An 18,108-nucleotide genomic window follows, 5' to 3' on the forward strand; every position below is an offset into this window, starting at 1 on the left:
TACTTTAATTCTTATATTTGAATTTAAAATAAAATATTCAGTATTTATCTGAAAACTTCATTTAACATTATATACATCTGACCCACTGCTCAGAGTGCTTCTCTTCTTGTTTATTTGAATTTTTTGAAACCATAAAGATTTTTTTTTCCATGATTTTCGACCCTGGAGTCCTCTCAATTGCCAAGGATACCTGTGAAACCCACCACTTTTAGTTTCACCTCAGCATTCTGGTCTTCATCAGACCTTGGTTTATGGAGTACAATCAGTTTAGGGCTATAGAAACTTTCCTGAAAGAAAGACCTAGCAAAACATGAAATATAGAATTATCACCCTGAAATGCTGTGCATGATTCTTTACACACATTCACAGTTGGTAGCACATTGGTAAATGTTGGCAAAAACGTGCTATAAGAGTTTTAAAATAGGGAAAGATGAGCACATTTTTTACCCATCTTGAAGTATATGGAATCTCTCTCATATAACATAGACTCAGTGTTGTTGGCTACTAACCTTCTCTCATTTGTTTGGTGGACAAATTATATGAGGGAAATGAGGAAAAAAGAGGAGGAGGAAAATGGTAGAATTAGAACATGAATTTAACACACAACAGTTGCTGGCTGTACTCACAATATGGGCCAGTCCGGATCCTTACATTGTCTTTGGCAAACCATCATCGCTTTTTCAATCCAGCTCCTTGTGGCTTCCTGGCTGTCAGATGGAAGAACAGAGGCTACAGTAGAGCCAACAATTTTGTGTCAGCAGGATCCCTCATGCATGCCTCACCCAGGCACGGGGTTTTAGTTTAAAAAGATGAATGAAGGTTGTTGTGCCCAAGACTTGATGACTACAAGGCAAAAAAGACTCTTAACTCCTCAGGTGGGACAGCAGGTGAGGGGAGGACCAAGCCCTGGGCTGAGAATTTCCTTTTGGAGGCAGGACTAGAGCCAAGTGCTAAAAAAATCAGGTAGCTTATTAAAGAAAAAGAACCCACCGTGGAAGACAGGAGGCCATGTGTCTATTAGTGTCTGCTGTGGGTCAATTGTTTCCCCAGTGAAGTTTTGTAAAAGTTTCTATTTAGAACAACTATTTTAGCTTTACTGAATTAGCCACAAGAATGAGGAAGGGGAGAAGAGCAGGGAAGAGTGAAGGTTTGGACCCCTGGACAAGCCACAGGATGTTTGAACATGTCAGATCATGCACCCACGCTCTCCTGATGAAGAGACCACCCACCTGCTACTGAAAAGTCCTCAGCTTCTGTTCTCCCTCTGTTCCGAGGTCTTCAAACTTTTGAGGAAAGATGACACGGCCAGAGGTTCACAAGTGGCCTGCTGTAGCCCCCTCTGGTGTCCAGGCATCTGGTCCACCCAGTTACTCCACCTCCCTGTTTCTCTTCCCCATCTGTGTCTTACCATCACACACCATATTTAAATTTAAATGAACCACATTGAATTAAGTGGTAGCAGAAGGAAATACTATCGGGCAGACACAGATGAAAAAATATTGTCATCAGAGACCATAGTAACTGGGCAAGAGCAAGACTCAGAAAGAAACATCATGCCAACTCTAGGAGAAGGCATCAATTCAGATAAAACACCATGATCAGGAAGAAAATGATTCTGATTTAATATCTGGGGTGCCAATTTCATGAAGCCTTCCAAAGAAGTAGAGGCCACACCTGAAGCATGTTTGGGGAAAAGGTTATGATTAGATTTTGCTTTACTGTCTTTCATACAAGAAGGCTCATTAGCAGGCAGACAATATAGTGTTGTCAAATTTTCACTGAAGTATACAAGAATAATATCTCATGATATCTAGCTCCCAGGAATATGCATAAGGAAAGATAGAAAGCAATACTCAATGCATACAAATAGGAAAAACATGTCAATGTTGCTAGGTCTCAATCACAATGAAAAGCAGGTAATGAAGTACAAATATCAATTAATGCTCAGTAGAGATTTCATATTTGCTAGTAACAGAGCTATGGTTTAGCAAAGAATTATCACTTTTTACTTTGACGATTGTTAGTAGGGAGAACTGGACGATGGGTTGCAAAGGTCTATACTGCATCATTGTGGGAAGGATGTTTGTTTCATCTAGGAGAGAGTAAAAAAGTAAGCTCCATACATCAGAGCTGCCAGGAAAGCGATTTTCTTCTTTAGATTCTGTGCTGAGTTCTGCTGGTACCCTGCATTAATGTGAAATTAACAACACACTACTCACATGGAACTTCACATTCTAAAAAAAGCTCACATTATGCTTTAAGCCTTTTATTACAAAATAATAGAAGTCATGAGGTTAAAGTTTGTTCATGCAGTTTTCTCCGGAACAGCTGTACAATTTTATATGGGGGATGAAAGTATATTCCATGTGGATCTTTGTCAATTGAAAATACAGTTAAAGAACTAGTGGTTAAGCCTCACTCCCCCATCCTACCTTAATCACATATATACGATTTCCTACTTGCAAGCACTCCAGAAGTGTTTTCAAAAATAAAAAATGCCCCTAATGTTCACATTCATTCTCTTATTTTTATTTCCTATGTGTCAACTGTGTGACTCATCCCCCAACTAAAAGCCTCCAGGAGAGCAGAGGAGGAAGTCTGAGAAACAAATTCCATTCAATTACTATTGAACACTTACTATGTTTGGCACCATAAGGCCTAAGTCCCTAAAGAGCGCACAATCCAGTAGACTATGAGATATTCGTAAGTGTCCTTCTAAAGTTCGTAAAAATGTGGTGCAGTGGGTGGATTGCCACTTGCAACAGCTCAGCAAAGGCTTCACAGAGAAGATGGTAAAGGGGAAAAGGCCACATAACCCAGATGTCAGCTGGGCTCTCCCTGCCATGAAGACCTGGCTGAGACTGGCCTGAATCCTGACTCCAGGCCCTCTGGAAAAGCCACTGCCACCCTCCCCACGATCTCATCATCTCCTCTGCTCCACCCCACATCTTTCACTATTCATTTACTCCCTTCACTAAAACTCCACCTCTTTTCTTAGTTTCCACTAAAAATCATTTACACAAAGGCTTTCTGAGATGCAATTATTACTACAAGTATTGGGAAGGTAAGTTACAGCCTAGTAATGCCCACATCTTGAAACTGTACATTAGCCACTGATTTTAAAACTCCTTTGGGTGCCTACCTTGTAGCTCACCCATTCTCCCTTTCTGCGACCTCTCTTCCTCTCCTCTTCTTGCCCAGGGTGTGGTGGGGGAGGCAGATTAGGGGGTGGAGGGATGGGGGGAGAGGAGAGGAGGAAATCTAATTCCCTTTATTTGCTTAAACATAGAAATTCATCCTATTTTTATTCTGCATTCTTCCTTTTTTAAAAAAAATTTTATTCAATCAATATTGATTATATATATTTTTGGGGTTCAACATTGAGATATGTTGATCAAATCAATATTACTAGCATATATATTGTTACAAATCATAATTATTCTTTATGCCCCTTGTCCAATCTCTCCCCAACACCCTCTCCCTCCTCAAATTACCCTAGATTTCTTCTCTCTTTCTGAAAGAATAATGGTTACTCTATTGATTTGTTGCCTAGTTGATCCGTCCAATGCTGAGAGATGTGATCAGGTCCCCCAATATTATCATAGAGCAGATGCTTCTTCTTTCACTATGGAATGGGCTTTATGGAGAAAGATGTCCTCTTCTTTTATTTATGTCTGTTGGTAACTCTCCTTGTGTCAATGCTCTCCAGTGACTGGCAGACCATCTGTATGGTGGTTATGACATCTAGCCACTTTTCCAGCAGCCATGGTTATTACGGTGGCTGTGGTGGGTCACCCACATGGAGGTGATGATTTTGGCATGCTCCTTTGTGCTGGTGCTGTGCCTGATTATGGGGAGTGTCTGGTCCTTGGCTCTATACTTCAGGTCCCTGGGAAGGCCCTGAGGCACTGGCATGGTGTGCCTGGTTGTGGGAGGGGGATCCAGTACCCTTCTCTATGCCTCAGGTCCCTGGGCAGGCCCTGAGGTGCTGGCACAGTGTGCCTGGCTATGGGAGGGGGTTCTGGTCCCTGGCTCCATGCTCTGGGCCCCCAGCAAGGGCCCCAAGATGCTGTCAGTGTGCCTGGTTGTGGGTTGGGGGTCTGGTCCCCGGATCCATACCTCGGGTTCCTGGGAGGGTCCTGAGGTGCTGGCATGGTGGGCCTGGTTATGGGCAGGGGTCTGGTCCTGGCTCCATACCTCATGTCCCCTGGCAGGCCCCAAGGCACTGGTGGTGCACTTGGGCTAGAACTAATTTTTTGTCCTTTGCTTACTTCTAAAATGGGGGAATTTCCTGTGGGAACCAGTACTTGAGCTGCGTAGTTGAGCTAAATGGCTGCTCTGCTGCTGTTTCCCTAGGGAAGACTTTCTGTGCAGGTCAAGGTTTAATGGTTGACCTTATTGGTACTTCCAGCTCTCCAGATACCTAGCGTATCTGGGTTGCATAGAAACTCTGATCTGGGCCTGAGTCTTTTCATCAAACTGCACCCCATGCAATTCTGCATTCCCAACCAGTCTCCTCTGAGTGGCCCTGCACTGATTGGGGGCAGATCGGCTGTCCTTGCTGTGTCCCAGTGTTCTCCTGGTGGGACCGTCTTTCCCACTGCCCGTGCTCCAAACACTTCCCATGGGACAGGCTCTGCACTGGTCCCTTGCAATGACTCACCAGCTTCTGAATGGCTCCCCAGCCTCTGAATGGCTCCCCTTTTTCAGCTGTTATAACTCTTCTCTGCTGCGTGGGTCCATGGGAACGCTATTAGTGGTTTTGCTGTCCCGGGGTCCATCAAGTCCCTCTTTTCCCCTGCCTCCTCCAAGCAACTCCATCTGAAAGGCACAGCTGTGGGTTCTGCTCCATGCTCCTGCTCCGTGCGCTCAGCAGCTCAAGCCATAAAGCAGCCATGGCCCAAAACACTCAGAGCAGTTTTTTCCTTCTCTCATCGTGGTTTCTCCTGCCTTCATGAACTCCATAGGTCTCTCCTCCTCTTCCCCCAGCTTGGATGATGTTACATTTTTATAGTTGTAAATTGGTTGATTTGTGGGAGAGAGTGATGCTGGAGACCATCTATTCTGCCATCTTGACAGGAAGTACCCCTGCATTCTTCTTTTAGACTGTGGATAGGGGCCTGCTTTTTCCAGCCAAATGACCCATATTTTCTTAAATAAAGACATTTTTTGCCCCGTCTAAGATAAATTCTGGTCGATATGCTTTTATTTTCAACTTGCTACAATGACGATTTTATGAAGCAGTGCTGGAAGATAAGGACATTCCATAGGGTTGTAAATTATAAGACCTAGAATAAATGCTAGGGATTTTTTTCATACCTGTCTCTCATTCTAGAAATCAGAAAATTGAGGCTCAGACCTGCTCAAGCATATGTACTGAAATGGTGGAAGAATTCTGCCAGCTGAGTGCTTTTTTTCCTGATGATGGTATGTTATGATGAAGGGCATGAGATTAGAAAACAAGATATTGATCATAGCAGATGTCGTTAGGTTGTGGCATAGGACAGCATACTCTTCACTAAGGTGTGCAAAGTAAAGGTAGCTTCTTTATTTTGTTGCAAGTGACTTCATAAACCACCCCCACCCTACTGCACTAGGCAATAGAGACAACCTAGACTTTTCAGGTCATGCTATCTCAGTCTCTTCCAGTTAAGTTGCCTTGCAGTTTAAACACTGTCAATTCAAATTTTAACTATCAGTGTGGACTGACTCACTCTCTGAGGGTGCACACTGTCATGTGGAAGGTATACCAGATTCTCAAGGCAGAAGAGAGAAGGGCCCCTCAGGCCATTGATGGACATCTTCTGGAACGTGGTAAAAACTGGGCTGCTCTGCTCACTGAATACCATGACGATGTAGTCCAGTCTGGCCTTCTGGAGATGATATGCTAGCACCCACCCTCAGAGTATGTGATCCTGGCCATTTCTCCTCAGTCTTGAAATCTCTAGCTATAATTGGCCTCTTTGTTCCAAACCTAGGCCCCTGGGGCCTTAGAGACATCCATATAATGTGGAAAATACAAAGGTCCTTAGAACCAGGAGCATATTTCCTTGGGTCAGAGTGTCAAGATGACTGCAGGTCTTTAAGGAACTCCAGCTTTGGGCTTGGTGGCCCATCCCCTTTGGAAACCAGATAGCTTAGAGTTGGGGTGGAAGGTATGTAACAGATAAACCCCAGGCAGTGCTGCTGGCTCCCCTCCAAATCATGCCATCATTCTGGTGATTCAGTATCTGTTCTGATGTTCTATCCAGTATCTGACCTTTTTTATTTAATTAAACTTTTTTATTTTGAGATAATTGTGAGATTCAAATGCAATTGTAGGAAATAATGCACAGATCTTACATTCCCTTTAACCATTTCCCTCAATGGTAACATCTTACAAAACAATAGTACACTAACGTCACAACCAGGATATTAACACAATCATGATACAGAATATTTCTGTCACCACAGGGGACCCTCATGTTAGCCTTTTCATAGTCACACCAGTTTCTGTCCTGTCCCCACCCTCTCCTTGACCCTAGCAACCACTAATCTGTTCTCATTTCCGTAATTTTGTCGTTTTAAGTTTGTTTTATGAATGGAAACTTGCAGTATATAATCTTTCGGGATTGGCTTTTTGAATTCAGCATAATTTTCTGGTCATTCCTCCAGGGTGTTGCCTACATCAATAGTTCATTCTTTTTATTGCTGAGCAGTATTCCATGGTATGGGTGTATCACGGTGTGTTTAAGCATTCACTTGTTGAAGGACATCCAGGTCGTTTTCAGTTTGGGGCTATTGCAAATAAAGTTACTATAAACATTCTTGTGTAAGATTCTGTGTGAACATAAATTTTCATTTATGAATGGACACATGCTCAAGAACCCAATATCTGGGTCATATGCTAGTTGCATATTTATTTTTTTAAGCAACTGCAAACTGTCTTCTAGAGTGGCTGTACCATTTGTGGTTACATTCTAATCAGCAACGTAAGAGTGATAAAATTTCTCCACATCCTCACCCGCATTTGGTATTGTCACTGTTTTTTATTTTATTCATTCTGATAGGTGTGTGGAGATACATTGTGATTTTAAGTTTCACTTCCCTGATGGCTAATGATTTGAACATATTTTCATGTGCTTATCTGCCATCTGTATATCCTCCTTGGTGAAAAGTGTCTTCATGTCTTTTGCTCATTTTCTAATTGGATTGTTTGGATTTTTTACTGTTGATTTTTTAGAGTTCCTTATATATTCTGGATACTAGTCATGTGCTGGATATGTGGTTTGCAAATATTTTCTCACAGTCTGTAGCTTGTCTTTTCATCCTATGTCTTTTACAGAGCAAAAGTTTTTAATTTTGATGAAATCCAATTTATCAATTTTTCCTTTTATGGATTGTGCTTTTGGTGTCAAGTCTAAGTCAGAGTTCTTTACCTAGCCCTAGATTCTAGAGATTTTATCCTCTTTTTTTCCTGAAAGGCATATAGTTCTATGTTTTATATTTAAGTCTATGATCCATTTTGAGTTCATTATTGTCTAAGGTTGAGGTTCAACTTTTTGTCTATAAATGTTCAATTCTGCAGCACTGTTTGTTGAAGAAGCTGTCTTTTCTCCATTGAATTATTTTGCACCATTGTCAAAAATCAGTTGGGCATATTTGTATGGGTCTATTTCTTGCTCTTCTGACATGTTAATAATGTGGATTACATTGACTGATTTTCAAATATTGAACCAGCCTTGCATTCTTGAACTAAACTCTACTTAGTTATGGTGTGTAATTTTTTGTATATATTGCCGAATGCTATTTGCTAATATTTTGTTAAAGATTTTTACATCTATATTCATGAAGAATATTGATCTACAGTTTTCTTATTTAATACTGTCTTTGTCTGAATTGGTATGAGGATAATATTAGCTTCCTAAAATGAATTGGGAATTTCTGCTCTTCTATTTTCGGTGAGAGATTGTGTAGAATTGGTACTAATTCTTTAAGCATTTAGTAGAACATTCCAGTGAAACAATCTGGGCCAGGATATTTCTTTTTGGGAAATTTTTAAATTACAAATTCAATTTCCTTAAAGATGATAGGGTTATTCAAATAATCTATTTCATATTGGGTCACTTATGGTAGCTTCTGTCTTTTGAAGAATTGGTCCATTTCACCTGCATTATCAAGTTTGTGTGTGAAACTTTTTTTTATAGTATTCCCTTATTAACTTTTGATGTCTGCAGTGTCCATAGTTATACCTTCTACTTTATTCCTAATACTTGTCATTTGTTTCTTCTCTCCTTTTTTTTATCAGTGTTGCTAGAAGTTTATTAATTTTATTGATTATTTTGAACCAGCTGTTTAATTGATTTTCTCTATTTTTCTTTTTTTGTTTGTTTTCAATTTCACTGATTTCTGATCTTATTTTCATTATTTTCTTTCTTCTCCTTGTATTGGGTTTATTTTGCTCTTCCTGTTTTTACATTCTTGAGGTGGGATCTTAGATTATTGATTTAGTTCTTTTCCTCTTTTCTAATGTATGCATTTAGTGCAGTAAATATCCCAATCAGCACTGCCTTGGTTTCATCACAGAATTTTGCTATGATGCATTTTCATTTTCATTCACTTTAATGTATTCATTTCTCTTGAGATTTTCTTCTTGACCCTTGAATTACTTAGAACTGTGGTGTTTAGTTTTGAAGTGTTTGGAGATTTTTCTATTATCTTTTGTTACTGGTTTTTAGTTTGATTCCACTTTGGTCAGAGAGTATACTCTATATAATTTCAATTCTTTTAAACTTGTTGAGGTTTGTTTCATGGTGCACAATATGGTTTAAGTTGTATCTGTTCAATGAACACTTGAAAAGAATGTGTATTCTTTCTGGCCTACAGAGGACAGCAAAAAAAAAAAAAAAGGAGTATGTATTCTGCTGTTACTCTTCTATGAACGCCAGTTGGATCTTATTGATTGTTAGTTCTGTTGAGTTCTTCTACATCCTTGCTGATTTTCTGCCTAGTGGTTCTATCAGTTGTTGAGAGAAGGATTTGAAATCTCCAAGTATAATCATGTATATGTCTATTTCTCCTTTCATTTATATTAATTTTTGCTTCACATGGTTTGTAACTCTTTTGTTTGTTACATAGACATTTAGGATTGCTAATTGACTTCCCTCTCTGTCTTGGTTAATTTTCTTTATCCTTAAGTCTATGTTATCTGATATCAATATAGTCATTCCTGCTTTCTTTTGATTAATGTTCCCATGATATATCTTTTTCCATTCTTTTACTTGCAACCTGCCTATATAGTTATATTTGAAGTGTGTTTCTTGTAGAAAGCATATAGTTGGGTCATGATTTTTAATTCACTCTGCCAATCTCTATTTAGATCATTTATATTTAATGTAATAAGGGATAGGTTAGGGCTTCAGTCTGCCTTTTTTGTTTTGTTTTCTGTCTCTTTTCTGTGCTTTATTTTCTGTTTCCTTGTTATGCCTTCCTGTTGGTTACTTAATATTCTTTTAGAATTCTATTTTCATTTATTTATAGCATTTTTGAGAATATCTCTTTGTATAGCCTTTTTAGTCATTGCTCTCTCTATACAGTGGTTACATTATATTTACATAATTATCACAGTCTGTTGGCACCATTGTTTTACCAATTCAAGTAAAGTGAATTCTAAATCTCCCTTTACATATCTTAATCCACCACCTTTAGAAATATTATAATCTTAGTTATTTCCTCTACATATATTTAGAACCATATCAGGCAATGTTATATTTTTGCTTCCTTGGTCAAATGTAATTTAGAACACTCAAGAGGAGAAGGAAAGTCTATTATGTTTACCCATATTTTTGCTTACTAGGCTCTTTTCTTCCTTCTGATGTTTAGGGAGCTTCCTTTAGCCATTCGTTTAGGTGACAAATTCTCTTAGTTTTCTTTCATCTCAGAACGCTTTGATTTTGCCTTTATGTCTGAAGGATATTTTCCCTAGCTATAAAATTCAGAGTTGATAATTATTTTTTTTCCAGCACTTAAAAAATGTTGTGCTGCATGGTTTCTGTAATTCAAATTGTTTTCCCTCTGTAGGTAAGGTATCACTTCTCTTTTGCTCCTTTCAGAAATTTTTTCTTTGTCTTTAGTTTTCAGAAGTTTGACTGTTTTGTGCCTTGGAGTGAATTCCTTTTCACTTATCCTATTTGGGGTTTACTCAGCTTCCTGAATCTATAGGTTTATGTCTTTTGCCAAATTTGGGCAGTTTTCAGCCATTATTTTTTTGAATTCTTTTTTCAGCCCTGCGTCATTTCTCCTGTCCTCTCCCCCTAGAGACATTCTGATGACAGGAATTTTAGATTTTTTGTTATGTAGTTGCACAGGTCTGTAAGGCTCTGGTCAATCTTTTTTTTTTTTTTTTAGTGTATTTTCTCTCTGTTGCTAGATAGGTAATTTCTATTCTATCTTCCAGTTTACAGATTCTTTCTTCTGTGCTCTCTACTATACTGTTCAACTCATCCACTGAGCTTTGGTTATTATATCTCTGTGTTCAAAAATTTCTGTTTGCATCTTCCTATATCTTCCCCTTCTTTGCTGAGATTATCTATTTTTTTCATTTTTCAAGTGTTTTTATAATTGCTCAATGAAGCATTTTTATTATGCTTTAAAATCTTCATCAAATAATTCTAACCTATCTGTCATCTATCTGTTGCCATTTCTTGATTGTCTTCTTTCATTAGTGTTGAGATCTTCCTAGTTCTTGATGCGATGTGTAGTGGATTGCATAGTGTCTCCCACTAATTTGCGTTTACCTGGAACCTCAAGATATGATTTTATTGGGAAATAGGATCTTTGCAAATGTAATTAGTTACATGTGTGTGAGGATGAACTCTAAATCCAGCGACTGGTGTTCTTACAAGAAGAGGACATGCAGACATACACATAGGGAAGAAACCATGTGATGATCGAGGCAAAGACTGGAGTGATGCAGTTACAGGCCAAGGAATGTTGAGGATTGTCAGAAGCCACCAGAGCTAGGAAGAGACAAGAAATTATTCTTCTCTAGAGACCTCAGAGGGAGGATGGCCCTGCTGAGACCTTTATTTCTGATTTCCAGCCTCTAGAACTATGAGGGAATAAGTTTCTGTTGGTTAAGCCACCAAATTGGTAATATTTGTGAATGCAGCCCTAGGAAACTAGTACAGATAGCTCTTTCCCAAAACCATCCTTAAAATCTTGTCCTGTCATAGCAACAACAACAAAAAAATCCCTCTTGCTTCCCTTCTCATTACCTCCCCACCTCTCTTCCCCACTTCACAGCCAGGATTCCAAATGTGCTTTCTATACTCTCTTTCTGTACTTCATGACATCCTGTTCCCTATTCAACCAACTGCAGTCTCCTTTCTGCCTTCACATGTTTAAACTATCCTGCCAAGATCTCCAAAGACATTTAATGCTGAAGCCAGCAGACACCTTCCAACCTGGTCTTACTTGACATCTGTGCAGTATTCGTACAATAGAACACTATCTTCTTTATGAAGAGACTCCCGCCTGCTGGCCTTTTCTGCTTTCCCTTAACCTCCCAGCTGCTCTCTGTGGTCTCTATCAGGTTTCTCATTTCTCTGCCAGTGTTTCCTGTTTTAGGCCCACGTATCTCTTTACACACTAAGCCTGGACACTCATTCGACCCCTGCCTTCTCAGTCACCTTATATCACCCTATTTCTAATAAATCACCACAGCCTTCATTCCACTTCCATTGTGTCTCACTCACTTGGGCTGGCATATCAAAATACCACAGGCTGGGCAGCTTAAACAACAGAAATTAATTTTCTCACAGTTCTGGAGGCTGGAAGTCAAAGATCAACGTGCCAGCATAGTTGGTTTCTGGTGAGGGCTCTCTTCCTGGAGTGTAGACAGCTGCCCTCTTGCTGTGTCCTCCTCACACGGTGAGAGAGAGTACTTTGGTGTCTCTTCATATAAGGGCACTAATCTCATCATGAGGGCTTGACCTTTGTGATCTCATCAAAATTCTAATAATTTCCAATTCCAAATACACTGGGGCTTAGGGCTTCAACATATGAATTGGGATGGGGGGACACAATTCAGTCCATAATACACTGCTGTGAAATTCTTCTGCCTTTTCCATATCTACTGCCATTTTTTTTTTTTTTGCCTGGATTATTTCAATACTTTGCCTACATTACCCCTCTCAAAGCCATTCTCCCTACTTTAGCTAGACTGATATATCTAAGGCAGAAATCAGGCCTTGTTATTCCCTTGCAAAAGATACTTTGGTAGTTTCTGATTGACTTCAAGTCAGTTGAATATCGTAGTTTCTGCTCAACTTTAAGTCAGCTAAATATTGTAAATTCTGACTGTATTAAGTCTACATGCGTTAATATAGCAGTGAAATCCCTCCATATTGAGGCTCCTTCTCAGTTCTCTGGCCCGATTTCTCTTCCCTCCCCCTCGCACTGAGTGATGCTTCCATAATACAGTACTTGGGGTTTGCTGAACACACCATGCTTACTCAATTTTCTTCATTCTCAGGACCCAACCTAGATAGAATCGCTGCAAACAAGTCCTTCACGACCCTTTCAGGCTGGATCAGGAGCTTTTTCTAAATGTCTCCACAGCTTGCTGTGTTTACTTCTATCAATATCACTTAGCACACTTTGTCATAGTTGTTTTTTCTTGTCCGTTCCCCCCACTTAGCTATAACTTCTTGGGGGCAGTAGCTGGCCCCAACTCCTCAGTCTTCCAACTATACAGTACAATTCTGAGCACAAGCAGATACTCCATATTTGTTTACTAGGTGAAGGTGATCTTTGGTGCAGCTTGATGAGAAAAATAATGAAAAGAGCTTAAGGTATCACTCAAACAAAGCCAAGCTAGCAAGAAACCTAGAAACCAGAGCCTATCATTTCCTATGAGTCAAGCATCCGTTTCCAGGCCTAACATTGACACTACTGAAAAAGGTGACCTTAATCAAATTATTTAGCGTATTTAACTTTTGGGAGAGCTTTAATGTATAAAATTAAACATCTAGACTAAATCACCTTGTAAGTTTCTTTCTGAGGCTAAGGTTTTATAATTTCATGTAAGGAGAACATACGTGTCTGGTTGGAATTTCTCAGAAATCACAAACTTGAGTATTTCTTGCTGTAACAGAAAAGGATTTGGATATAGCCTAGGCTTATAAAAAGCCTAGGTGATAAAGGTTTTTCTTCACTGCCCATTTGTTTATTCAACACTTACTGAGCACCTAATGTATACCAAGCATATAATGCTTTTCATTTTAGACATGTCGTTAAATGCTAATAAATAATAAGTAAAAAGGACAAAATTCTCTGTAAGGACAATTTGACATACAATTTTCCAAAGTCCAGACAGAAATGCAGTAACTTCAAAGAAGGAAAATATATAGAAGGGACCAAGAGCTATTGTATTCGACTGCATTTAGATATAGTTATGTAACTATTACATAGAACAAGCATGACTCATAGGATGTAATCAATCATAAAGTAGCACTTTAAACTTATTCCATGGAGTTAACTCTTGCTCTGCTCTGAAGTGAAACTTCGAGCAAATTTCATTCTTCTGGACACTTCCAGATAATAAGATGTCCTAATTAAAATGGCAGTAGTTGAAATGTCTAGAATCATGTAACAGTACAAGCATCAATTTGGCTTTGAAGTTAGGCTTCTCCCCTCTCCAGCCCAGCCTCCTGTAGCTGGGTAAGGGGAGCAGGTGGTCTCTCTTTTTTCCCTATCACACCCCATCCAGCTTTCTAAAGGTGATTTCACACCTCTGTAGAGTTGGAGTACCAGGAGGAAGATGAGGAGAGAGGAGCAAAATAGTTCTCACTTGCCTGGTACTCCTGTGAAGATTTAGCATCAGAGATCTCTAGCCTTGATGGGTGTTCAAAGTTGCCTCTCACTGGTGTTGTACGCGTTCTTTGGAGACTACTCAGGGGAAGACATCTCTCATCTGCATTTTCCTATGGAGGGATGAATACATCTCAATATGGCTGATCCATGTACTCTTTCCGCAGCCTCCAGGAGTCTGTCACCACCTCCAGCTGCTCTCTGTTGAGTTCGGTGCGCTGTGCTCAGATGGCCAATGTCTGATCCAAGGAAACCACTCACCCATTTGCTTTGCACCCAATAGACTTCAGAAGATGAGGGAGAAATACCCAGACACAGACTACACAAAACAACCCTCTCCTCTCATCTCTAGCTCTCATTTAACGTGCTTTTGATTTAGATAAGGGCCTTTAAAAAGCCACGTAATCAGTTTTTGACAACTTCCTTTGCAAATTTTGCAAAGTGAGAATCTCATGCCTCACTTTAAAGTGTGATATCCATGCCTTTGTGCTTTAGCTGAAACTTTCATTCTTTTATGGTTATACCTGACTCATGATGCTGAAATGACCAATTTCAATCCCATCTTTGGCACCTACTTGCCACCTCATTGTGACAAGTAGCCTCTCTCTTCCCTCGTTTCATGTCTAAGGGAGAGCTAATATCAAGTCTCTGTGTAATTTAAAATACTTACTTATTTTCACAGTCTGGAGATTGGGCATTGTATTAGTTTCCTAGGGCTACGATAACAAAATAACACAAGCTGGGTGGCTTAAGACAACAGAAATTTATTCTCTCAAGTTCTGGAGGCTAGAAGTCTGAAATCAAGTTTCTGTCTGGTCACACTCCTGAAGTTTTGGAGGTAGTCTCTATTCCAAGCTCTTTGAGCCAGCTCGAGCTGCTACAACAGAATACCACAAACTGAGTGACTTAAACAACAAATATTTATTTCTTACTGTGTGGAGGGTGAGAAGTCCAAGATCAAAGCACTGGCAGATCTGGTGTCTGGTGAGGGCCCTCTTTCTGGTTTGCAGATGGTCATCTTCTCCTTGCTTCCTAACATGGCCAAGAAAAAAAATCATCTTTCTTGTGTCTTTTCTTAAAGGCAACTGATCCTATTATGAGGGCTCCACTCTCATGACCTAAATACCTCCCAAAGGCCCTACCTCTTAATACCATCACGCTGGGAGTTGGGCATTAGTATTTCAAAACATGAATTTTGGAGGAGCATAAACATTCAATCCAGAGCACAAGCCTCTTTTCTAGCCTCTGGTAGCTACTGACAATCCCTGGCATGTCTTGTCTTATAGCTGCATTACTCCGATTTTGGTCTCTTTCTTCACATGCCATCTTCTCCCTGTGTGTGCCTGTGTCTCTACATGGTCTTCTTGTGAGGACATCAATTATTGCATTTAAGGCTCACCCTAATTCAGCATGACCTCATCTTAACTTGATTATATCTGCAAAGACCCTAGTTCTCAATAAGGGCAAATGCACAGGTTCTGGGTGGGCATGAATTTTTGGCAGGGGGTGGGGGATGGGGGAAAACACTCTTCAATCCAGTACAGGTATTATAATATATTCATAGAGAGGTTCAATCTCACTGCAAATATGATGCTACATTTCTTTTTTCCCCAAATAACGTTTTAGAAGATAGAGGGTTCACATCAATTTTGGAAAGGCCTATGGAAATGGATACTTCTGGATTTCACTGGAGTGCACTGCACAGTGATAGTCATACTCACAGAGGAATATGACAAAGGAAGCATACAAGCAGCTTGATAAGTATGGGCATGCATCATATGAGAGAATCAAAGCAAGCTAATAATAGCTATCTAGAGATGAGAGAGTGGATGCTTTTTCCACAGCTGAATCCTCAGAGGGGTGATGTAGTATTTGTTGATTTCACCATGTGACTTGTGAAAACAAAGAAGTCAAGTGACATCCTAATTTTGAGCAATTTGACTATAACTACACATACTAAAGTTGTAATAGCGATAGTAGTGATGTAGTGTTCTATATAATTATCCATTTTTAAGCTTCTGTGATATTTTTCCAATATTTCCTGTGAGTGTTTTCCCCCCCTGTATTGGGTTTCCCTTTTTCTAAGAGTTTGAATGGTTGGTTGGAAGCTTGTTCAAATAATGACATAAAAGCAGAAATAAAACTGAAAGCAACTAAAGCAGAACCTTCATGACATCCCTCAAAATCAGTTTTTTTACACAAACTTCAAATACAGCTTCTTTATAATGTATCATCTAAAGCCTATCCTGACAATATTTGGACCTTAAGAAAGATGCAAAGAAACAGAGCCGTGACTAGTTCATGATAATACATTATATTTTCTATCCATTTACTCTTTTTAGTCTTGAGTAACTTCTTCCTAGGACCTTTGATTTTGCTCAGCCAAGAGTGTCTTTTAGAAAATATTATATATATATATATATAAATGTTATATATACTGTATATATATATCTATCCCTGCTAATTCAATGAAATCACTATGCAACTTTAGAAGTTGGAGTAACTTCACTAAATAGCATGTATTTCTCATTCGAATGATTGTAGATGTATTTTTATTACCATCTTTTACCTCTGTTTTGCATATTATTTCTTTTCTGAATGTGGCAAAAACCACCCTGTGCATACGTTTGTCCTGCAAAATGAGTCATGGATACTTATCCATTCTTTCTATGNAAAAAAAAAACAGTCAAAGTGAAATGGTTATATGATAACCAAAGAAATTACTGAGCTTCTATATATATCGGCCTATTTTTATGAAATAAGACAGACAACAATGAAGTTTTTTCCCATCTTGGAACAAGTGCCAAAAGTACAAGTTATGCAAAACCATTGAGCCTGTTTGTACCAATAGTTATCTGGGACTTTTAGAATACCTTTTACTTGAAGAGCTACAAGGGCAGACTTTGGAATTTCAAAGCCAACACAGAAACAGGCCCATGGAGTTATGGAGTCAAAGATGTTGAGAGAAGGAACTGGGGACTGCTTCTTTTGATCTCTGCTGGCCACCTTCTATTTTATAGGAGACATTTGGGTACAGAGTAGGCTAGAACCACATCAATGCAGGCCAGTGGGAAGGGGTAAGAAGCCAAGATCCAGTGGGACAGAGGGGACAGAGCCTGTCTTCAGAATCTGGCCCATCCCCAGGAGGCAGCCAGGCAGGCCAGTGTGTGGCGTTCAAAGGGTATGACTAGCTCGGATTGGGCCAGGCTGTTCAGATATCTGAGTGAGTTTTATCTGCCAGCAGAGCACAGTTCTGGAAGAAGTCCAGGTGACAATACTCAACATCAGGCACAGTTCCAGGTGATCAGTCCAGTCACAGCAGGCCCCCAGCCAGAAGCTGTGAAGAGAGTCAGAAATCACATCCTGCTTCCCAAGGGGAGGAGGGAGAGCAAGATCTGGACAGAGAATCAGGACCCCAGCCCAGGGAGCTGTGCCCAGGGCAAGGATCCAACCCCTGCAGAGAACTGAAATGCTTAGCACGGAAACTGAAGCAGATTGGGAGTTGCAAGGCTTTGGTCAAAGTGGTAAGAGAATCCTGAGACTCAGAGTCTACACAGAGAAACCAGATTTCTAGGTCTCTAGGCAACCAAGCCAGTTTCATCTATTAATAGGTCTAAGGCTGATGACACTGATCAGGACTAGCTCAGACTGGGTGAGGGCAACTGAGAGCTTCTTAATCTTTCATGGGCATAGGAATTACCTGGAGACCTTGTTAAAATGCAGATTCTGATTGGATAGGTCTGAGTTGGGGACCGAGATTCTGTATTTCTAACAAGATCCCAGTTGATGCTGAGCTGCTGGTTTTCTAGAGAAGCAGAACTCAGAGAATCAATGCTGGGGTCTTCCCCTACCCCTACCCCACTGCTCTGCATCTCACCATCTGGTCACCATGTCCCTCCTCCCGAGCCCTGATCATGGCTAATCATCTTCTTTCCTTTCCTTCTCCTCCTCTTCCAACTCCTTTGTCCTACTGCATTTCTTCTGCTGGGACCACCACCAGAAAAAGAGCTTATGTTCAGAGAACAGCAGGGACAAGATAGCAGAAGCCAAAAACATTTTTCCTGTTGTCAGCACACAATGCAATGCTTTTATGTTTGATAAATGTGGTAAGTCCAGATTAATGTCTTTCAATTGCTGTCTTATAAAGGATGTAAAGAACATGTGCCTACCTTTCTTGGTCTATTCCAACAGTTAAGAAATATCTGCTGAGGGTAAAGAAATAAGAATGGTGTCATATATGCATTTAATGGCCTTTGT

Source organism: Galeopterus variegatus, unplaced genomic scaffold (assembly GCF_000696425.1).
Source record: "Galeopterus variegatus unplaced genomic scaffold, G_variegatus-3.0.2 Scaffold508, whole genome shotgun sequence".
NCBI classification, from domain to species: domain Eukaryota; kingdom Metazoa; phylum Chordata; class Mammalia; order Dermoptera; family Cynocephalidae; genus Galeopterus; species Galeopterus variegatus.